Source organism: Saccoglossus kowalevskii, chromosome 5, assembly GCF_978046115.1.
Source record: "Saccoglossus kowalevskii chromosome 5, keSacKowa6.1, whole genome shotgun sequence".
Taxonomy (NCBI): Eukaryota; Metazoa; Hemichordata; class Enteropneusta; family Harrimaniidae; genus Saccoglossus; species Saccoglossus kowalevskii.
This window is the reverse complement of record NC_140645.1, coordinates 3,960,669-3,978,758: the sequence shown is the minus strand read 5'-3', so window position 1 is coordinate 3,978,758 and position 18,090 is coordinate 3,960,669. Positions and strand designations below refer to the sequence as shown.

At 43.8% G+C, this 18,090-nt stretch overlaps 3 non-coding genes and 67 pseudogenes across 3 annotated transcripts; all 70 read right to left on the bottom strand.

The window, feature by feature from the left end:
- Positions 1-48: 48 nt before the first annotated feature.
- On the bottom strand, positions 49-168 carry LOC146743112 (5S ribosomal RNA; annotated as a pseudogene).
- Positions 169-480: 312 nt separating this feature from the next.
- Positions 481-600, bottom strand: LOC146743111 (5S ribosomal RNA; annotated as a pseudogene).
- A 96-nt stretch (positions 601-696) lies between these two features.
- LOC146743110 (5S ribosomal RNA) lies at positions 697-816 on the bottom strand (annotated as a pseudogene).
- Positions 817-912: 96 nt separating this feature from the next.
- On the bottom strand, positions 913-1,032 carry LOC146743109 (5S ribosomal RNA; annotated as a pseudogene).
- Positions 1,033-1,127: 95 nt separating this feature from the next.
- LOC146743108 (5S ribosomal RNA) lies at positions 1,128-1,247 on the bottom strand (annotated as a pseudogene).
- Positions 1,248-1,331: 84 nt separating this feature from the next.
- LOC146743107 (5S ribosomal RNA) lies at positions 1,332-1,451 on the bottom strand (annotated as a pseudogene).
- Positions 1,452-1,547: 96 nt separating this feature from the next.
- Positions 1,548-1,667, bottom strand: LOC146743106 (5S ribosomal RNA; annotated as a pseudogene).
- Positions 1,668-1,979: 312 nt separating this feature from the next.
- On the bottom strand, positions 1,980-2,099 carry LOC146743105 (5S ribosomal RNA; annotated as a pseudogene).
- Positions 2,100-2,195: 96 nt separating this feature from the next.
- On the bottom strand, positions 2,196-2,315 carry LOC146743104 (5S ribosomal RNA; annotated as a pseudogene).
- Positions 2,316-2,411: 96 nt separating this feature from the next.
- On the bottom strand, positions 2,412-2,531 carry LOC146743103 (5S ribosomal RNA; annotated as a pseudogene).
- A 96-nt stretch (positions 2,532-2,627) lies between these two features.
- LOC146743102 (5S ribosomal RNA) lies at positions 2,628-2,747 on the bottom strand (annotated as a pseudogene).
- A 311-nt stretch (positions 2,748-3,058) lies between these two features.
- On the bottom strand, positions 3,059-3,178 carry LOC146743101 (5S ribosomal RNA; annotated as a pseudogene).
- Positions 3,179-3,275: 97 nt separating this feature from the next.
- LOC146743100 (5S ribosomal RNA) lies at positions 3,276-3,395 on the bottom strand (annotated as a pseudogene).
- Positions 3,396-3,491: 96 nt separating this feature from the next.
- On the bottom strand, positions 3,492-3,611 carry LOC146743099 (5S ribosomal RNA; annotated as a pseudogene).
- A 97-nt stretch (positions 3,612-3,708) lies between these two features.
- LOC146743098 (5S ribosomal RNA) lies at positions 3,709-3,828 on the bottom strand (annotated as a pseudogene).
- A 312-nt stretch (positions 3,829-4,140) lies between these two features.
- On the bottom strand, positions 4,141-4,260 carry LOC146743097 (5S ribosomal RNA; annotated as a pseudogene).
- A 96-nt stretch (positions 4,261-4,356) lies between these two features.
- On the bottom strand, positions 4,357-4,476 carry LOC146743096 (5S ribosomal RNA; annotated as a pseudogene).
- Positions 4,477-4,572: 96 nt separating this feature from the next.
- LOC146743095 (5S ribosomal RNA) lies at positions 4,573-4,692 on the bottom strand (annotated as a pseudogene).
- A 96-nt stretch (positions 4,693-4,788) lies between these two features.
- On the bottom strand, positions 4,789-4,908 carry LOC146743094 (5S ribosomal RNA; annotated as a pseudogene).
- Positions 4,909-5,219: 311 nt separating this feature from the next.
- LOC146743093 (5S ribosomal RNA) lies at positions 5,220-5,339 on the bottom strand (annotated as a pseudogene).
- Positions 5,340-5,436: 97 nt separating this feature from the next.
- Positions 5,437-5,556, bottom strand: LOC146743092 (5S ribosomal RNA; annotated as a pseudogene).
- Positions 5,557-5,652: 96 nt separating this feature from the next.
- Positions 5,653-5,772, bottom strand: LOC146743091 (5S ribosomal RNA; annotated as a pseudogene).
- A 96-nt stretch (positions 5,773-5,868) lies between these two features.
- On the bottom strand, positions 5,869-5,988 carry LOC146743090 (5S ribosomal RNA; annotated as a pseudogene).
- Positions 5,989-6,084: 96 nt separating this feature from the next.
- On the bottom strand, positions 6,085-6,204 carry LOC146743089 (5S ribosomal RNA; annotated as a pseudogene).
- A 312-nt stretch (positions 6,205-6,516) lies between these two features.
- Positions 6,517-6,636, bottom strand: LOC146743088 (5S ribosomal RNA). Its single transcript, XR_014929604.1, has one exon. It is a non-coding gene; the product is annotated as a 5S ribosomal RNA (ribosomal RNA).
- Positions 6,637-6,732: 96 nt separating this feature from the next.
- LOC146743087 (5S ribosomal RNA) lies at positions 6,733-6,852 on the bottom strand (annotated as a pseudogene).
- A 96-nt stretch (positions 6,853-6,948) lies between these two features.
- On the bottom strand, positions 6,949-7,068 carry LOC146743086 (5S ribosomal RNA; annotated as a pseudogene).
- Positions 7,069-7,164: 96 nt separating this feature from the next.
- Positions 7,165-7,284, bottom strand: LOC146743085 (5S ribosomal RNA; annotated as a pseudogene).
- A 311-nt stretch (positions 7,285-7,595) lies between these two features.
- On the bottom strand, positions 7,596-7,715 carry LOC146743084 (5S ribosomal RNA; annotated as a pseudogene).
- Positions 7,716-7,812: 97 nt separating this feature from the next.
- LOC146743083 (5S ribosomal RNA) lies at positions 7,813-7,932 on the bottom strand (annotated as a pseudogene).
- Positions 7,933-8,028: 96 nt separating this feature from the next.
- Positions 8,029-8,148, bottom strand: LOC146743082 (5S ribosomal RNA; annotated as a pseudogene).
- Positions 8,149-8,244: 96 nt separating this feature from the next.
- LOC146743081 (5S ribosomal RNA) lies at positions 8,245-8,364 on the bottom strand (annotated as a pseudogene).
- A 96-nt stretch (positions 8,365-8,460) lies between these two features.
- On the bottom strand, positions 8,461-8,580 carry LOC146743080 (5S ribosomal RNA; annotated as a pseudogene).
- Positions 8,581-8,676: 96 nt separating this feature from the next.
- Positions 8,677-8,796, bottom strand: LOC146743079 (5S ribosomal RNA; annotated as a pseudogene).
- A 96-nt stretch (positions 8,797-8,892) lies between these two features.
- On the bottom strand, positions 8,893-9,012 carry LOC146743078 (5S ribosomal RNA; annotated as a pseudogene).
- Positions 9,013-9,540: 528 nt separating this feature from the next.
- On the bottom strand, positions 9,541-9,660 carry LOC146743077 (5S ribosomal RNA; annotated as a pseudogene).
- Positions 9,661-9,755: 95 nt separating this feature from the next.
- LOC146743076 (5S ribosomal RNA) lies at positions 9,756-9,875 on the bottom strand (annotated as a pseudogene).
- Positions 9,876-9,971: 96 nt separating this feature from the next.
- LOC146743075 (5S ribosomal RNA) lies at positions 9,972-10,091 on the bottom strand (annotated as a pseudogene).
- Positions 10,092-10,187: 96 nt separating this feature from the next.
- Positions 10,188-10,307, bottom strand: LOC146743074 (5S ribosomal RNA; annotated as a pseudogene).
- Positions 10,308-10,403: 96 nt separating this feature from the next.
- On the bottom strand, positions 10,404-10,523 carry LOC146743073 (5S ribosomal RNA; annotated as a pseudogene).
- Positions 10,524-10,619: 96 nt separating this feature from the next.
- Positions 10,620-10,739, bottom strand: LOC146743072 (5S ribosomal RNA; annotated as a pseudogene).
- A 96-nt stretch (positions 10,740-10,835) lies between these two features.
- Positions 10,836-10,955, bottom strand: LOC146743071 (5S ribosomal RNA; annotated as a pseudogene).
- A 96-nt stretch (positions 10,956-11,051) lies between these two features.
- LOC146743070 (5S ribosomal RNA) lies at positions 11,052-11,171 on the bottom strand (annotated as a pseudogene).
- A 96-nt stretch (positions 11,172-11,267) lies between these two features.
- Positions 11,268-11,387, bottom strand: LOC146743069 (5S ribosomal RNA; annotated as a pseudogene).
- A 97-nt stretch (positions 11,388-11,484) lies between these two features.
- LOC146743068 (5S ribosomal RNA) lies at positions 11,485-11,604 on the bottom strand (annotated as a pseudogene).
- A 312-nt stretch (positions 11,605-11,916) lies between these two features.
- On the bottom strand, positions 11,917-12,036 carry LOC146743067 (5S ribosomal RNA). The gene has a single exon (XR_014929600.1). It is a non-coding gene; the product is annotated as a 5S ribosomal RNA (ribosomal RNA).
- A 96-nt stretch (positions 12,037-12,132) lies between these two features.
- LOC146743066 (5S ribosomal RNA) lies at positions 12,133-12,252 on the bottom strand (annotated as a pseudogene).
- A 96-nt stretch (positions 12,253-12,348) lies between these two features.
- On the bottom strand, positions 12,349-12,468 carry LOC146743065 (5S ribosomal RNA; annotated as a pseudogene).
- Positions 12,469-12,564: 96 nt separating this feature from the next.
- LOC146743064 (5S ribosomal RNA) lies at positions 12,565-12,684 on the bottom strand (annotated as a pseudogene).
- A 97-nt stretch (positions 12,685-12,781) lies between these two features.
- Positions 12,782-12,901, bottom strand: LOC146743063 (5S ribosomal RNA; annotated as a pseudogene).
- Positions 12,902-12,997: 96 nt separating this feature from the next.
- On the bottom strand, positions 12,998-13,117 carry LOC146743062 (5S ribosomal RNA; annotated as a pseudogene).
- A 96-nt stretch (positions 13,118-13,213) lies between these two features.
- LOC146743061 (5S ribosomal RNA) lies at positions 13,214-13,333 on the bottom strand (annotated as a pseudogene).
- A 96-nt stretch (positions 13,334-13,429) lies between these two features.
- Positions 13,430-13,549, bottom strand: LOC146743060 (5S ribosomal RNA; annotated as a pseudogene).
- A 96-nt stretch (positions 13,550-13,645) lies between these two features.
- Positions 13,646-13,765, bottom strand: LOC146743059 (5S ribosomal RNA; annotated as a pseudogene).
- Positions 13,766-13,861: 96 nt separating this feature from the next.
- On the bottom strand, positions 13,862-13,981 carry LOC146743058 (5S ribosomal RNA; annotated as a pseudogene).
- A 96-nt stretch (positions 13,982-14,077) lies between these two features.
- On the bottom strand, positions 14,078-14,197 carry LOC146743057 (5S ribosomal RNA; annotated as a pseudogene).
- A 97-nt stretch (positions 14,198-14,294) lies between these two features.
- LOC146743056 (5S ribosomal RNA) lies at positions 14,295-14,414 on the bottom strand (annotated as a pseudogene).
- A 96-nt stretch (positions 14,415-14,510) lies between these two features.
- On the bottom strand, positions 14,511-14,630 carry LOC146743055 (5S ribosomal RNA; annotated as a pseudogene).
- Positions 14,631-14,726: 96 nt separating this feature from the next.
- On the bottom strand, positions 14,727-14,846 carry LOC146743054 (5S ribosomal RNA; annotated as a pseudogene).
- Positions 14,847-14,942: 96 nt separating this feature from the next.
- Positions 14,943-15,062, bottom strand: LOC146743053 (5S ribosomal RNA; annotated as a pseudogene).
- A 312-nt stretch (positions 15,063-15,374) lies between these two features.
- Positions 15,375-15,494, bottom strand: LOC146743052 (5S ribosomal RNA). Its single transcript, XR_014929658.1, has one exon. It is a non-coding gene; the product is annotated as a 5S ribosomal RNA (ribosomal RNA).
- Positions 15,495-15,590: 96 nt separating this feature from the next.
- Positions 15,591-15,710, bottom strand: LOC146743051 (5S ribosomal RNA; annotated as a pseudogene).
- A 96-nt stretch (positions 15,711-15,806) lies between these two features.
- On the bottom strand, positions 15,807-15,926 carry LOC146743050 (5S ribosomal RNA; annotated as a pseudogene).
- A 96-nt stretch (positions 15,927-16,022) lies between these two features.
- On the bottom strand, positions 16,023-16,142 carry LOC146743049 (5S ribosomal RNA; annotated as a pseudogene).
- Positions 16,143-16,453: 311 nt separating this feature from the next.
- On the bottom strand, positions 16,454-16,573 carry LOC146743048 (5S ribosomal RNA; annotated as a pseudogene).
- Positions 16,574-16,670: 97 nt separating this feature from the next.
- LOC146743047 (5S ribosomal RNA) lies at positions 16,671-16,790 on the bottom strand (annotated as a pseudogene).
- A 96-nt stretch (positions 16,791-16,886) lies between these two features.
- LOC146743046 (5S ribosomal RNA) lies at positions 16,887-17,006 on the bottom strand (annotated as a pseudogene).
- Positions 17,007-17,102: 96 nt separating this feature from the next.
- On the bottom strand, positions 17,103-17,222 carry LOC146743045 (5S ribosomal RNA; annotated as a pseudogene).
- A 528-nt stretch (positions 17,223-17,750) lies between these two features.
- LOC146743044 (5S ribosomal RNA) lies at positions 17,751-17,870 on the bottom strand (annotated as a pseudogene).
- Positions 17,871-17,966: 96 nt separating this feature from the next.
- LOC146743043 (5S ribosomal RNA) lies at positions 17,967-18,086 on the bottom strand (annotated as a pseudogene).
- Positions 18,087-18,090: the final 4 nt, after the last annotated feature.

Sequence of the window (18,090 nt, the reverse complement as noted above, 5' to 3'; positions counted from 1 at the left end):
AAATCCCGGGAAAAAGTTGGTATGTACGGTGGAATAAAAATGTTGATGAGCGTACTGCACGTGGTATTCCCAGCCGGTCTCACAACCAAGTACTAACCACGCCCGATGCAGCTTAACTTCAGTGATCGGACGAGAACAGGTGTATTCTGCAATGGTTTAGCAGTAGGCTGAATATTCGTCGGAATTGGATGTAACTTAATACTTCGGCTAGGCAAAAAATCCCGGGAAAAATTTAGTCTGTACGGTGGAATAAAAATGTTGATGAGACTAATGCACGTGGTATTCCCAGCCGGTCTCCCATGCAAGTAGTAACCACGCTCGATGCAGCTTAACTTCAGTGATCGGACGAGAACTGGTGTATTTTGCAATGGCTTGGCAGTAGGCTGAATGTTCGTCCGAATTGTATGTCGTTTAATGCTTCGGCTATGCAAACAATCCCGGGAAAATGTTAGTATGTACGGTGGAATAAAAATGTTGATGAGCCTAATGCACGTAGTATTCCCAGCCGGTCTCCCATGCAAGTACTAACCACGCCGGATGCAGCTTAACTTCAGTGATCGGACGAGAACTTGTGTATTCTGCAATGGTTTGGCAGTAGGCTGAATATTCGTCGGAATTGGATGTCATTAAATGCTTCTGCTAGGCAAAAAATCATGGGAAAAAGTTAGTATGTACGGTGGAATAAAAATGTTGATAAGCCTACTGCACGTGGTATTCCCAGCAGGTCACTCATGCTAGTACTAGCCACGCCCGATGCAGCTTTACTTCATTGATCGGACGAGAACTGGTGTATTCTGAAATGTTTTGGCAGTAGGCTGAATATTCATCGGAATTGGATGTCATTTAATGCTTCGGCTAAGCAAAAAATCTCGGGAAAATGTTAGTAAGTAATGTGGAATAAAAATGTTGATGAGCGTACTGCACATGGTATTCCCAGCCGGTCTCACATCCAAGTACTAACCACGCCCGATGCAGCTTAACTTCAGTGATTGGACGAGAACGGGTGTATTCTGCAATGGTTTGGCAGAAGGCTGAATATTTGTCGGAATAGGATGTAATTTAATACTTCGGCTAGGCAAAAAATCCCGGGAAAAGTTAGTACGTACGGTGGTATAAAAATGTTGATGAGCCTAATGCACGTGGTATTCCCAGCCGGTCTCCCATGCAAGTACTAACCACGCCGGATGCATCTTAACTTTAGTGATCGGACGAGAACTGGTGTATTCTGCAATGGTTTGGCAGTAGGCTGAATTGTATGTCATTTAATGCTTCGGCTAGGCAACAAATCCCGGGAAAAAGTTGGTATGTACGGTGAAATAAAAATGTTGACAAGCCTACTGCATGTGGTATTCCCAGCCGGTCTCCCATGCAAGTACTAACCATGCCCGATGCAGATTAACTTCAGTGATCGGACGAGAACTGGTGTATTCTACACTGGTTTGACAGAAGTCTGAATATTCGTCAGAATTAGATGTCGTTTAATGCTTCGACTAGGCAAAAAATCCCGAGGAAAAGTTAGTATGTACTATGGAATAAAAGTGTTGATGAGAAAACTGCACGTGGTATTCCCAGCAGGTCTCCCATGTAAGTACTAACCACGCCCGATGCAGCTTAACTTCAGCGATCGGACGAGAACTGGTGTACTCTGCAATGGTTTGGTAGTAGGCTGAATATTCGTCGGAATTGGATGTAATTTAATACTATGGCTAGGCAACAAATCCCGGGAAAAAGTTGGTATGTACGGTGAAATAAAATTGTTGATAAGCCTACTGCACGTAGTATTCCCAGCCGGTCTCCCATGCAAGTACTAACCATGCCCGATACAGATTAACTTCAGTAATCGGACCTGAACTGGTGAAATCTGCTTTGGTTTGGCAGTAGGCTGAATATTCGTCGAAATTGGATGTCATTTAATGCTTCGGCTAGGCAAAAAATCATGGAAAAATTTTAGTATGTACGATGGAATAAAAATGTTCATCAGCCTACTGCACGTGGTATTCCCTGCCGGTCTCCCATCCAAGTACTAACCACGCCCGATGCAGCTTAACTTCAGTGATAGGACGAGAACTGGTGTATTCTGCAATGGTTTGGCAGTAGGCTGAATATTCGTCCGAATTGTATGTCATTTAATGCTTCGTCTAGGCAAAAAATCATGGGAAAAAGTTAGTATATAATGTGGAATAAAAATGTTGATGAGCCTACTGCACGTGGTATTCCCAGCTGGTCTCCTGTGCAAGTACTAACCACCCCCGATGCGGCTTAACTTCAGTAATCGGACGAGAACTGGTGTATTCTGCAATGGTTTGGCAGTAGACTGAATATTTGTCAGAATTGGATGTAATTTAATACTTCGGCTAGGCAACAAATCCCGAGAAAAAGTTGGTATGTACGGTGGAATAAAAATGTTGATAAGCCTACTGCACGTGGTATTCCCAGCAGGTCTCCCATGCTAGTACTAACCATGCCCGATGCAGATTAACTTCAGTGATCAGACGAGAACTGGTGTATTCTGCATTGGTTTGGCAGTAGGCTGAATATTCGTCGCAATTGGATGTCATTTAATGCTTCGGCTAGGCAAAAATTCATGGAAAAAAGTTAGTATGTACGGTGGAATAAAAATGTTCATCAGCCTACTGCACGTGGTATTCCCAGCCGGTCTCCCATGCAAGTACTAACCACGCCCGATGCAGCTTAACTTCAGTGATCGGACAAGAACTGGTGTATTCTGCAATGGTTTGGCCGTAGGCTGAATACTCGCCGGAATTGGATGTAATTTAATACTTCGGCTAGGCAACAAATGCCGGGAAAAAGTTGGTATGTACGGTGGAATAAAAATGTTGATAATCCTACTGCACGTTGTATTCCCAACTGATCTCCCATGCAAGTACTAAGCATGCCCAATGCAAATTAACTTCAGGTATCGGACGAGAGCTGGTGTATTCAGCATCGGTTTGGCAGTAGGCTGAATTTTCGTCCCAATTGGATGTCATTTAATGCTTCGGCTAGGCAAAAAATCATGGAAAATGTTAGTATGTACGATGGAATAAAAATGTTCATCAGCCTACTGCACGTGGTATTCCCAGCCAGTCTCCCATGCAAGTACTAACCACGCCCGATGCAGCTTAACTTCAGTGATCGGACGAGAACAGGTGTATTCTGCAATGGTTTGGCAGAAGGCAGAATATTCGTCGGAATTGGATGTCATTTAATGCTATGGCTAGGCAAAAAAATCATAGGAAAAAGTTAGTATGTAATGTGGAATAAAACCGTTCATCAGCCTACTGCACGTGGTATTCCCAGCCAGTCTCCCATGCAAGTACTAACCACGCCCGATGCAGCTTAACTTCAGTGATCGGACGAGAACTGGTGTGTTCTGCAATGGTTTAGCAGTAGGCTGAATATTTGTCAGAATTGGATGTCGTTTAACGTTTCGGCTAGGCAAAAAATCACGGGGAAAAGTTAGCATGTACGGTGGAATAAAAATGTTGATAAGCCTACTGCAGGTGGTATTCCCAGCCTGTCTCACATCCAAGTACTAACCACGCCCGATGCAGCTTAACTTCAGTGATCGGACGAGAACTGGTGTATTCTGCATTGGTTTGGCAGTAGGCTGAATATTCTTAGCAATTAGATGTCATTTAATGCTTCGGCTATGCAAAAAATCATGGAAAAAACGTTAGTATGTACGGTGGAATAAAAATGTTCATTGGCCTACTGCAGGTGGTATTCCCAGCCGGTCTCCCACGCAAGTACTAACCACGCCCGATGCAGCTTAACTTCAGCGATCGGACGAGAACTGGTGTACTCTGCAATGGTTTGGTAGTAGGCTGAATATTCGTCGGAATTGGATGTAATTTAATACTATGGCTAGGCAACAAATCCCGGGAAAAAGTTGGTATGTACGGTGAAATAAAATTGTTGATAAGCCTACTGCACGTAGTATTCCCAGCCGGTCTCCCATGCAAGTACTAACCATGCCCGATACAGATTAACTTCAGTAATCGGACCTGAACTGGTGAAATCTGCTTTGGTTTGGCAGTAGGCTGAATATTCGTCGAAATTGGATGTCATTTAATGCTTCGGCTAGGCAAAAAATCATGGAAAAATTTTAGTATGTACGATGGAATAAAAATGTTCATCAGCCTACTGCACGTGGTATTCCCTGCCGGTCTCCCATCCAAGTACTAACCACGCCCGATGCAGCTTAACTTCAGTGATAGGACGAGAACTGGTGTATTCTGCAATGGTTTGGCAGTAGGCTGAATATTCGTCCGAATTGTATGTCATTTAATGCTTCGTCTAGGCAAAAAATCATGGGAAAAAGTTAGTATATAATGTGGAATAAAAATGTTGATGAGCCTACTGCACGTGGTATTCCCAGCTGGTCTCCTGTGCAAGTACTAACCACCCCCGATGCGGCTTAACTTCAGTAATCGGACGAGAACTGGTGTATTCTGCAATGGTTTGGCAGTAGACTGAATATTTGTCAGAATTGGATGTAATTTAATACTTCGGCTAGGCAACAAATCCCGAGAAAAAGTTGGTATGTACGGTGGAATAAAAATGTTGATAAGCCTACTGCACGTGGTATTCCCAGCAGGTCTCCCATGCTAGTACTAACCATGCCCGATGCAGATTAACTTCAGTGATCAGACGAGAACTGGTGTATTCTGCATTGGTTTGGCAGTAGGCTGAATATTCGTCGCAATTGGATGTCATTTAATGCTTCGGCTAGGCAAAAATTCATGGAAAAAAGTTAGTATGTACGGTGGAATAAAAATGTTCATCAGCCTACTGCACGTGGTATTCCCAGCCGGTCTCCCATGCAAGTACTAACCACGCCCGATGCAGCTTAACTTCAGTGATCGGACAAGAACTGGTGTATTCTGCAATGGTTTGGCCGTAGGCTGAATACTCGCCGGAATTGGATGTAATTTAATACTTCGGCTAGGCAACAAATGCCGGGAAAAAGTTGGTATGTACGGTGGAATAAAAATGTTGATAATCCTACTGCACGTTGTATTCCCAACTGATCTCCCATGCAAGTACTAAGCATGCCCAATGCAAATTAACTTCAGGTATCGGACGAGAGCTGGTGTATTCAGCATCGGTTTGGCAGTAGGCTGAATTTTCGTCCCAATTGGATGTCATTTAATGCTTCGGCTAGGCAAAAAATCATGGAAAATGTTAGTATGTACGATGGAATAAAAATGTTCATCAGCCTACTGCACGTGGTATTCCCAGCCAGTCTCCCATGCAAGTACTAACCACGCCCGATGCAGCTTAACTTCAGTGATCGGACGAGAACAGGTGTATTCTGCAATGGTTTGGCAGAAGGCAGAATATTCGTCGGAATTGGATGTCATTTAATGCTATGGCTAGGCAAAAAAATCATAGGAAAAAGTTAGTATGTAATGTGGAATAAAACCGTTCATCAGCCTACTGCACGTGGTATTCCCAGCCAGTCTCCCATGCAAGTACTAACCACGCCCGATGCAGCTTAACTTCAGTGATCGGACGAGAACTGGTGTGTTCTGCAATGGTTTAGCAGTAGGCTGAATATTTGTCAGAATTGGATGTCGTTTAACGTTTCGGCTAGGCAAAAAATCACGGGGAAAAGTTAGCATGTACGGTGGAATAAAAATGTTGATAAGCCTACTGCAGGTGGTATTCCCAGCCGGTCTCCCATGCAAGTACTAACCACGCCCGATGCAGCTTAACTTCAGCGATCGGACGAGAACTGGTGTACTCTGCAATGGTTTGGCAGTAGGCTGAATATTTGTCGGAATTGGATGTAATTTAATACTTCGGCTAGCCAACAAATCCCGGGAAAAAGTTGGTATGTACGGTGAAATAAAAATGTTGATAAGCCAACTGCACGTGGTATTCCCAGCCGGTCTCCCATGCAAGTACTAACCAAGCCTGATGCAGATTAACTTCAGTGATAGGACGAGAACTGGTGTATTCTGCATTGGTTTGGCAGTAGGCTGAATATTCGTCGCAATTGGATGTCATTTAATGCTTCGGCTAGGCAAAAATTCATGGAAAAAAGTTAGTATGTACGGTGGAATAAAAATGTTCATCAGCCTACTGCACGTGGTATTCCCAGCCGGTCTCCCATGCAAGTACTAACCATGCCCGATGCAGCTTAACTTCAGTGATCGGACGAGAACTGGTGTATTCTGCAATGGTTTGGCAGTAGGCTGAATATTCGTCGGAATTGGATGTAATTTAATACTATGGCTAGGCAACAAATCCCGGGAAAAAGTTGGTATGTACGGTGAAATAAAATTGTTGATAAGCCTACTGCACGTAGTATTCCCAGCCGGTCTCCCATGCAAGTACTAACCATGCCCGATGCAGATTAACTTCAGTAATCGGACCTGAACTGGTGAAATCTGCTTTGGTTTGGCAGTAGGCTGAATATTCGTCGAAATTGGATGTCATTTAATGCTTCGGCTAGGCAAAAAATCATGGAAAAATTTTAGTATGTACGATGGAATAAAAATGTTCATCAGCCTACTGCACGTGGTATTCCCTGCCGGTCTCCCATCCAAGTACTAACCACGCCCGATGCAGCTTAACTTCAGTGATCGGACGAGAACTGGTGTATTCTGCAATGGTTTGGCAGTAGGCTGAATATTCGTCCGAATTGTATGTCATTTAATGCTTCGTCTAGGCAAAAAATCATGGGAAAAAGTTAGTATGTAATGTGGAATAAAAATGTTGATGAGCCTACTGCACGTGGTATTCCCAGCTGGTCTCCTGTGCAAGTACTAACCACGCCCGATGCGGCTTAACTTCAGTAATCGGACGAGAACTGGTGTATTCTGCAATGGTTTGGCAGTAGACTGAATATTTGTCAGAATTGGATGTAATTTAATACTTCGGCTAGGCAACAAATCCCGAGAAAACGTTGGTATGTACGGTGGAATAAAAATATTGATAAGCCTACTGCACGTGGTATTCCCAGCATGTCTCCCATGCTAGTACTAACCATGCCCGATGCAGATTAACTTCAGTGATCAGACGAGAACTGGTGTATTCTGCATTGGTTTGGCAGTAGGATGAATATTCGTCGCAATTGGATGTCATTTAATGCTTCGGCTAGGCAAAAATTCATGGAAAAAAGTTAGTATGTACGGTGGAATAAAAATGTTCATCAGCCTACTGCACGTGGTATTCCCAGCCGGTCTCCCATGCAAGTACTAACCACGCCCGATGCAGCTTAACTTCAGTGATCGGACGAGAACTGGTGTATTCTGCAATGGTTTGGCCGTAGGCTGAATACTCGTCGGAATTGGATGTAATTTAATACTTCGGCTAGGCAACAAATGCCGGGAAAAAGTTGGTATGTACGGTGGAATAAAAATGTTGATAAACCTACTGCACGTTGTATTCCCAACTGATCTCCCATGCAAGTACTAAGCATGCCCAATGCAAATTAACTTCAGGTATCGGACGAGAGCTGGTGTATTCAGCATCGGTTTGGCAGTAGGCTGAATTTTCGTCCCAATTGGATGTCATTTAATGCTTCGGCTAGGCAAAAAATCATGGAAAATGTTAGTATGTACGATGGAATAAAAATGTTCATCAGCCTACTGCACGTGGTATTCCCAGCCAGTCTCCCATGCAAGTACTAACCACGCCCGATGCAGCTTAACTTCAGTGATCGGACGTGAACAGGTGTATTCTGCAATGGTTTGGCAGTAGGCAGAATATTCGTCGGAATTGGATGTCATTTAATGCTATGGCTAGGCAAAAAAATCATAGGAAAAAGTTAGTATGTAATGTGGAATAAAACCGTTCATCAGCCTACTGCACGTGGTATTCCCAGCCAGTCTCCCATGCAAGTACTAACCACGCCCGATGCAGCTTAACTTCAGTGATCGGACGAGAACTGGTGTGTTCTGCAATGGTTTAGCAGTAGGCTGAATATTTGTCAGAATTGGATGTCGTTTAACGTTTCGGCTAGGCAAAAAATTCCGGGGAAAAGTTAGCATGTACGGTGGAATAAAAATGTTGATAAGCCTACTGCACGTGGTATTCCCAGCCGGTCTCCCATGCAAGTACTAACCACGCCCGATGCAGCTTAACTTCAGCGATCGGACGAGAACTGGTGTACTCTGCAATGGTTTGGCAGTAGGCTGAATATTTGTCGGAATTGGATGTAATTTAATACTTCGGCTAGCCAACAAATCCCGGGAAAAAGTTGGTATGTACGGTGAAATAAAAATGTTGATAAGCCAACTGCACGTGGTATTCCCAGCCGGTCTCCCATGCAAGTACTAACCAAGCACGATGCAGATTAACTTCAGTGATAGGACGAGAACTGGTGTATTCTGCATTGGTTTGGCAGTAGGCTGAATATTCGTCGCAATTGGATGTCATTTAATGCTTCGGCTAGGCAAAAATTCATGGAAAAAAGTTAGTATGTACGGTGGAATAAAAATGTTCATCAGCCTACTGCACGTGGTATTCCCAGCCGGTCTCCCATGCAAGTACTAACCATGCCCGATGCAGCTTAACTTCAGTGATCGGACGAGAACTGGTGTATTCTGCAATGGTTTGGCAGTAGGCTGAATATTCGTCCTAATTGTATGTCATTTAATGCTTCGTCTAGGCAAAAAATCATGGGAAAAAGTTAGCATGTAATGTGGAATAAAAATGTTGATGAGCCTACTGCACGTGGTATTCCCAGCCGGTCTCCCGTGCAAGTACTAACCACGCCCGATGCGGCTTAGCTTCAGTGATCGGACGAGAACTGGTGTATTCTGCAATGGTTTGGCAGTAGGCTGAACATTTGTCAGAATTGGATGTAATTTAATACTTCTGCTAGGCAACAAATCCCGGGAAAAAGTTGGTATGTACGGTGGAATAAAAATGTTGATGAGCGTACTGCACGTGGTATTCCCAGCCGGTCTAACATCCAAGTACTAACCACGCCCGATGCAGCTTAACTTCAGTGATCGGACGAGAACGGGTGTATTCTGCAATGGTTTAGCAGTAGGCTGAATATTCGTCGGAATTGGATGTAACTTAATACTTCAGCTAGGCAAAAAATCCCGGGAAAAATTTAGTCTGTACGGTGGAATAAAAATGTTGATGAGACTAATGCACGTGGTATTCCCAGCCGGTCTCCCATGCAAGTAGTAACCACGCTCGATGCAGCTTAACTTCAGTGATCGGACGAGAACTGGTGTATTTTGCAATGGCTTGGCAGTAGGCTGAATGTTCGTCCGAATTGTATGTCGTTTAATGCTTCGGCTATGCAAACAATCCCGGGAAAATGTTAGTATGTACGGTGGAATAAAAATGTTGATGAGCCTAATGCACGTAGTATTCCCAGCCGGTCTCCCATGCAAGTACTAACCACGCCGGATGCAGCTTAACTTCATTGATCGGACGAGAACTGGTGTATTCTGAAATGTTTTGGCAGTAGGCTGAATATTCATCGGAATTGGATGTCATTTAATGCTTCGGCTAAGCAAAAAATCTCGGGAAAATGTTAGTAAGTAATGTGGAATAAAAATGTTGATGAGCGTACTGCACATGGTATTCCCAGCCGGTCTCACATCCAAGTACTAACCACGCCCGATGCAGCTTAACTTCAGTGATTGGACGAGAACGGGTGTATTCTGCAATGGTTTGGCAGTAGGCTGAATATTTGTTGGAATAGGATGTAATTTAATACTTCGGCTAGGCAAAAAATCCCGGGAAAAGTTAGTACGTACGGTGGTATAAAAATGTTGTTGAGCCTAATGCACGTGGTATTCCCAGCCGGTCTCCCATGCAAGTACTAACCACGCCAGATGCATCTTAACTTTAGTGATCGGACGAGAACTGGTGTATTCTGCAATGGTTTGGCAGTAGGCTGAATATTCGTCCGAATTGTATGTCATTTAATGCTTCGGCTAGGCAACAAATCCCGGTAAAAAGTTGGTATGTACGGTGAAATAAAAATGTTGATAAGCCTACTGCACGTGGTATTCCCAGCCGGTCTCCCATGCAAGTACTAACCATGCCCGATGCAGATTAACTTCAGTGATCGGACGAGAATTGGTGTATTCTACACTGGTTTGACAGAAGTCTGAATATTCGTCAGAATTAGATGTCGTTTAATGCTTCGACTAGGCAAAAAATCCCGGGGAAAAGTTAGTATGTACTATGGAATAAAAGTGTTGATGAGAAAACTGCACGTGGTATTCCCAGCAGGTCTCCCATGTAAGTACTAACCACGCCCGATGCAGCTTAACTTCAGCGATCGGACGAGAACTGGTGTACTCTGCAATGGTTTGGCAGTAGGCTGAATATTCGTCGGAATTGGATGTAATTTAATACTATGGCTAGGCAACAAATCCCGGGAAAAAGTTGGTATGTACGGTGAAATAAAATTGTTGATAAGCCTACTGCACATGGTATTCCCAGCCGGTCTCCCATGCAAGTACTAACCATGCCCGATGCAGATTAACTTCAGTAATCGGACCTGAACTGGTGTACTCTGCTTTGGTTTGGCAGTAGGCTGAATATTCGTCGAAATTGGATGTCATTTAATGCTTCGGCTAGGCAAAAAATCATGGAAAAATTTTAGTATGTACGATGGAATAAAAATGTTCATCAGCCTACTGCAAGTGGTATTCCCTGCCGGTCTCCCATCCAAGTACTAACCACGCCCGATGCAGCTTAACTTCAGTGATCGGACGAGAACTGGTGTATTCTGCAATGGTTTGGCAGTAGGCTGAATATTCTTCCGAATTGTATGTCATTTAATGCTTCGTCTAGGCAAAAAATCATGGGAAAAAGTTAGTATGTAATGTGGAATAAAAATGTTGATGAGCCTACTGCACGTGGTATTCCCAGCTGGTCTCCTGTGCAAGTACTAACCACGCCCGATGCGGCTTAACTTCAGTAATCGGACGAGAACTGGTGTATTCTGCAATGGTTTGGCAGTAGACTGAATATTTGTCAGAATTGGATGTAATTTAATACTTCGGCTAGGCAACAAATCCCGAGAAAAAGTTGGTATGTACGGTGGAATAAAAATGTTGATAAGCCTACTGCACGTGGTATTCCCAGCAGGTCTCCCATGCTAGTACTAACCATGCCCGATGCAGATTAACTTCAGTGATCAGACGAGAACTGGTGTATTCTGCATTGGTTTGGCAGTAGGCTGAATATTCGTCGCAATTGGATGTCATTTAATGCTTCGGCTAGGCAAAAATTCATGGAAAAAAGTTAGTATGTACAGTGGAATAAAAATGTTCATCAGCCTACTGCACGTGGTATTCCCAGCCGGTCTCCCATGCAAGTACTAACCACGCCCGATGCAGCTTAACTTCAGTGATCGGACGAGAACTGGTGTATTCTGCAATGGTTTCGCAGTAGGCAGAATATTCGTCGGAATTGGATGTCATTTAATGCTACGGCTAGGCAAAAAAATCATAGGAAAAAGTTAGTATGTAATGTGGAATAAAAATGTTCATCAGCCTACTGCACGTGGTATTCCCAGCCAGTCTCCCATGCAAGTACTAACCACGCCCGATGCAGCTTAACTTCAGTGATCGGACGAGAACTGGTTTAATCTGCAATGGTTTGGCCGTAGGCTGAATACTCGTCGGAATTGCATGTAATTTAATACTTCGGCTAGGCAACAAATGCCGGGAAAAAGTTGGTATGTACGGTGGAATAAAAATGTTGATAAACCTACTGCACGTTGTATTCCCAACTGATCTCCCATGCAAGTACTAAGCATGCCCGATGCAGATTAACTTCAGTAATCGGACCTGAACTGGTGTACTCTGCTTTGGTTTGGCAGTAGGCTGAATATTCGTCGAAATTGGATGTCATTTAATGCTTCGGCTAGGCAAAAAATCATGGAAAAATTTTAGTATGTACGATGGAATAAAAATGTTCATCAGCCTACTGCACGTGGTATTCCCTGCCGGTCTCCCATCCAAGTACTAACCACGCCCGATGCAGCTTAACTTCAGTGATCGGACGAGAACTGGTGTATTCTGCAATGGTTTGGCAGTAGGCTGAATATTCTTCCGAATTGTATGTCATTTAATGCTTCGTCTAGGCAAAAAATCATGGGAAAAAGTTAGTATGTAATGTGGAATAAAAATGTTGATGAGCCTACTGCACGTGGTATTCCCAGCTGGTCTCCTGTGCAAGTACTAACCACGCCCGATGCGGCTTAACTTCAGTAATCGGACGAGAACTGGTGTATTCTGCAATGGTTTGGCAGTAGACTGAATATTTGTCAGAATTGGATGTAATTTAATACTTCGGCTAGGCAACAAATCCCGAGAAAAAGTTGGTATGTACGGTGGAATAAAAATGTTGATAAGCCTACTGCACGTGGTATTCCCAGCAGGTCTCCCATGCTAGTACTAACCATGCCCGATGCAGATTAACTTCAGTGATCAGACGAGAACTGGTGTATTCTGCATTGGTTTGGCAGTAGGCTGAATATTCGTCGCAATTGGATGTCATTTAATGCTTCGGCTAGGCAAAAATTCATGGAAAAAAGTTAGTATGTACAGTGGAATAAAAATGTTCATCAGCCTACTGCACGTGGTATTCCCAGCCGGTCTCCCATGCAAGTACTAACCACGCCCGATGCAGCTTAACTTCAGTGATCGGACGAGAACTGGTGTATTCTGCAATGGTTTCGCAGTAGGCAGAATATTCGTCGGAATTGGATGTCATTTAATGCTACGGCTAGGCAAAAAAATCATAGGAAAAAGTTAGTATGTAATGTGGAATAAAAATGTTCATCAGCCTACTGCACGTGGTATTCCCAGCCAGTCTCCCATGCAAGTACTAACCACGCCCGATGCAGCTTAACTTCAGTGATCGGACGAGAACTGGTGTGTTCTGCAATGGTTTGGCAGTAGGCTAAATATTTGTCAGAATTGGATGTCGTTTAACGTTTCGGCTAGGCAAAAAATCCCGGGGAAAAGTTAGCATGTACGGTGGAATAAAAATGTTGATAAGCCTACTGCACGTGGTATTCCCAGCCGGTCTCCCATGCAAGTACTAACCACGCCCGATGCAGCTTAACTTCAGCGATCGGACGAGAACTGGTGTACTCTGCAATGGTTTGGCAGTAGGCTGAATATTTGTCGGAATTGGATGTAATTTAATACTTCGGCTAGGCAACAAATCCCGGGAAAAAGTTGGTATGTACGGTGAAATAAAAATGTTGATAAGCCAACTGCACGTGGTATTCCCAGCCAGTCTCCCATGCAAGTACTAACCATGCCCGATGCAGATTAACTTCAGTGATCGGACGAGAACTGGTGTATTCTGCATTGGTTTGGCAGTAGGCTGAATATTCGTCGCAATTGGATGTCATTTAATGCTTCGGCTAGGCAAAAATTCATTGAAAAAAGTTAGTATGTACGATGGAATAAAAATGTTCATCAGCCTACTGCACGTGGTATTCCCTGCCGGTATCCCATCCAAGTACTAACCACGCCCGATGCAGCTTAACTTCAGTGATCGGACGAGAACTGGTGTATTCTGCAATGGTTTGGCAGTAGGCTGAATATTCTTCCGAATTGTATGTCATTTAATGCTTCGTCTAGGCAAAAAATCATGGGAAAAAGTTAGTATGTAATGTGGAATAAAAATGTTGATGAGCCTACTGCACGTGGTATTCCCAGCTGGTCTCCTGTGCAAGTACTAACCACGCCCGATGCGGCTTAACTTCAGTAATCGGACGAGAACTGGTGTATTCTGCAATGGTTTGGCAGTAGACTGAATATTTGTCAGAATTGGATGTAATTTAATACTTCGGCTAGGCAACAAATCCCGAGAAAAAGTTGGTATGTACGGTGGAATAAAAATGTTGATAAGCCTACTGCACGTGGTATTCCCAGCAGGTCTCCCATGCTAGTACTAACCATGCCCGATGCAGATTAACTTCAGTGATCAGACGAGAACTGGTGTATTCTGCATTGGTTTGGCAGTAGGCTGAATATTCGTCGCAATTGGATGTCATTTAATGCTTCGGCTAGGCAAAAATTCATGGAAAAAAGTTAGTATGTACAGTGGAATAAAAATGTTCATCAGCCTACTGCACGTGGTATTCCCAGCCGGTCTCCCATGCAAGTACTAACCACGCCCGATGCAGCTTAACTTCAGTGATCGGACGAGAACTGGTGTATTCTGCAATGGTTTCGCAGTAGGCAGAATATTCGTCGGAATTGGATGTCATTTAATGCTACGGCTAGGCAAAAAAATCATAGGAAAAAGTTAGTATGTAATGTGGAATAAAAATGTTCATCAGCCTACTGCACGTGGTATTCCCAGCCAGTCTCCCATGCAAGTACTAACCACGCCCGATGCAGCTTAACTTCAGTGATCGGACGAGAACTGGTGTGTTCTGCAATGGTTTGGCAGTAGGCTAAATATTTGTCAGAATTGGATGTCGTTTAACGTTTCGGCTAGGCAAAAAATCCCGGGGAAAAGTTAGCATGTACGGTGGAATAAAAATGTTGATAAGCCTACTGCACGTGGTATTCCCAGCCGGTCTCCCATGCAAGTACTAACCACGCCCGATGCAGCTTAACTTCAGCGATCGGACGAGAACTGGTGTACTCTGCAATGGTTTGGCAGTAGGCTGAATATTTGTCGGAATTGGATGTAATTTAATACTTCGGCTAGGCAACAAATCCCGGGAAAAAGTTGGTATGTACGGTGAAATAAAAATGTTGATAAGCCAACTGCACGTGGTATTCCCAGCCGGTCTCCCATGCAAGTACTAACCATGCCCGATGCAGATTAACTTCAGTGATCGGACGAGAACTGGTGTATTCTGCATTGGTTTGGCAGTAGGCTGAATATTCGTCGCAATTGGATGTCATTTAATGCTTCGGCTAGGCAAAAATTCATTGAAAAAAGTTAGTATGTACGGTGGAATAAAAATGTTCATCAGCCTACTGCACGTGGTATTCCCAGCCGGTCTCCCATGCAAGTACTAACCACGCCCGATGCAGCTTAACTTCAGTGATCGGACGAGAACTGGTTTAATCTGCAATGGTTTGGCCGTAGGCTGAATACTCGTCGGAATTGCATGTAATTTAATACTTCGGCTAGGCAACAAATGCCGGGAAAAAGTTGGTATGTACGGTGGAATAAAAATGTTGATAAACCTACTGCACGTTGTATTCCCAACTGATCTCCCATGCAAGTACTAAGCATGCCCGATGCAGATTAACTTCAGTAATCGGACCTGAACTGGTGTACTCTGCTTTGGTTTGGCAGTAGGCTGAATATTCGTCGAAATTGGATGTCATTTAATGCTTCGGCTAGGCAAAAAATCATGGAAAAATTTTAGTATGTACGATGGAATAAAAATGTTCATCAGCCTACTGCACGTGGTATTCCCTGCCGGTCTCCCATCCAAGTACTAACCACGCCCGATGCAGCTTAACTTCAGTGATCGGACGAGAACTGGTGTATTCTGCAATGGTTTGGCAGTAGGCTGAATATTCGTCCGAATTGTATGTCATTTAATGCTTCGTCTAGGCAAAAAATCATGGGAAAAAGTTAGTATGTAATGTGGAATAAAAATGTTGATGAGCCTACGGCACGTGGTATTCCCAGCTGGTCTCCTGTGCAAGTACTAACCACGCCCGATGCGGCTTAACTTCAGTAATCGGACGAGAACTGGTGTATTCTGCAATGGTTTGGCAGTAGACTGAATATTTGTCAGAATTGGATGTAATTTAATACTTCGGCTAGGCAACAAATCCCGAGAAAAAGTTGGTATGTACGGTGGAATAAAAATGTTGATAAGCCTACTGCACGTGGTATTCCCAGCAGGTCTCCCATGCTAGTACTAACCATGCCCGATGCAGATTAACTTCAGTGATCAGACGAGAACTGGTGTATTCTGCATTGGTTTGGCAGTAGGCTGAATATTCGTCGCAATTGGATGTCATTTAATGCTTCGGCTAGGCAAAAATTCATGGAAAAAAGTTAGTATGTACGGTGGAATAAAAATGTTCATCAGCCTACTGCACGTGGTATTCCCAGCCGGTCTCCCATGCAAGTACTAACCACGCCCGATGCAGCTTAACTTCAGTGATCGGACGAGAACTGGTGTATTCTGCAATGGTTTGGCCGTAGGCTGAATACTCGTCGGAATTGGATGTAATTTAATATTTCGGCTAGGCAACAAATGCCGGGAAAAAGTTGGTATGTACGGTGGAATAAAAATGTTGATAAACCTACTGCACGTTGTATTCCCAAATGATCTCCCATGCAAGTACTAAGCATGCCCAATGCAAATTAACTTCAGGTATCGGACGAGAGCTGGTGTATTCAGCATTGGTTTGGCAGTAGGCTGAATTTTCGTCGCAATTGGATGTCATTTAATGCTTCGGCTAGGCAAAAAATCATGGAAAATGTTAGTATGTACGATGGAATAAAAATGTTCATCAGCCTACTGCACGTGGTATTCCCAGCCAGTCTCCCATGCAAGTACTAACCACGCCCGATGCAGCTTAACTTCAGTGATCGGACGAGAACAGGTGTATTCAGCAATGGTTTGGCAGTAGGCAGAATATTCGTCGGAATTGGATGTCATTTAATGCTACGGCTAGGCAAAAAAATCATAGGAAAAAGTTAGTATGTAATGTGGAATAAAAATGTTCATCAGCCTACTGCACGTGGTATTCCCAGCCAGTCTCCCATGCAAGTACTAACCACGCCCGATGCAGCTTAACTTCAGTGATCGGACGAGAACTGGTGTGTTCTGCAATGGTTTGGCAGTAGGCTGAATATTTGTCAGAATTGGATGTCGTTTAACGTTTCGGCTAGGCAAAAAATCCCGGGGAAAAGTTAGCATGTACGGTGGAATAAAAATGTTGATAAGCCTACTGCACGTGGTATTCCCAGCCGGTCTCCCATGCAAGTACTAACCACGCCCGATGCAGCTTAACTTCACCGATCAGACGAGAACTGGTGTACTCTGCAATGGTTTGGCAGTAGGCTGAATATTTGTCGGAATTGGATGTAATTTAATACTTCGGCTAGGCAACAAATCCCGGGAAAAAGTTGGTATGTACGGTGAAATAAAAATGTTGATAAGCCAACTGCACGTGGTATTCCCAGCCGGTCTCCCATGCAAGTACTAACCATGCCCGATGCAGATTAACTTCAGTGATCGGACGAGAACTGGCGTATTCGGCATTGGTTTAGCAGTAGGCTGAATATTCGACGCAATTGGATGTCATTTAATGCTTCGGCTAGGCAAAAATTCATGGAAAAAAGTTAGTATGTACGGTGGAATAAAAATGTTCATCAGCCTACTGCACGTGGTATTCCCAACTGATCTCCCACGCAAGTACTAAGCATGCCCGATGCAAATTAACTTCAGGTATCGGACGAGAGCTGGTGTATTCAGCATCGGTTTGGCAGTAGGCTGAATTTTCGTCGCAATTGGATGTCATTTAATGCTTCGGCTAGGCAAAAAAATCATAGGAAATAGTTAGTATGTAATGTGGAATAAAAATGTTGATGAGCCTACTGCACGTCGTATTCCCAGCCGGTCTCTCATGCATGTACTAACCACGCCCGGTGCAGCTTAACTTCAGGGATCGGACGAGAACTGTGTGTTCTGCAATGGTTTGGCAGTAGGCTGAATATTTGTCAGAATTGGATGTCGTTTAACGTTTCGGCTAGGCAAAAAATCTCGGGGAAAAGTTAGCATGTACGGTGGAATAAAAATGTTGATAAGCCTACTGCACGTGGTATTCCCAGCCGGTCTTCCATGCAAGTACTAACCACGCCCGATGCAGCTTAACTTCAGCGATCGGACGAGAACTTGTGTACTCTGCAATGGTTTGGCAGTAGGCTGAATATTTGTCGGAATTGGATGTAATTTAATACTTCGGCTAGGCAACAAATCCCGGGAAAAAGTTGGTATATACGGTGAAATAAAAATGTTGATAAGCCAACTGCACGTGGTATTCCCAGCCGGTCTCCCATGCAAGTACTAACCATGCCCGATGCAGATTAACTTCAGTGATCGGACGAGAACTGGTGTATTCTACACTGGTTTGACAGAAGTCTGAA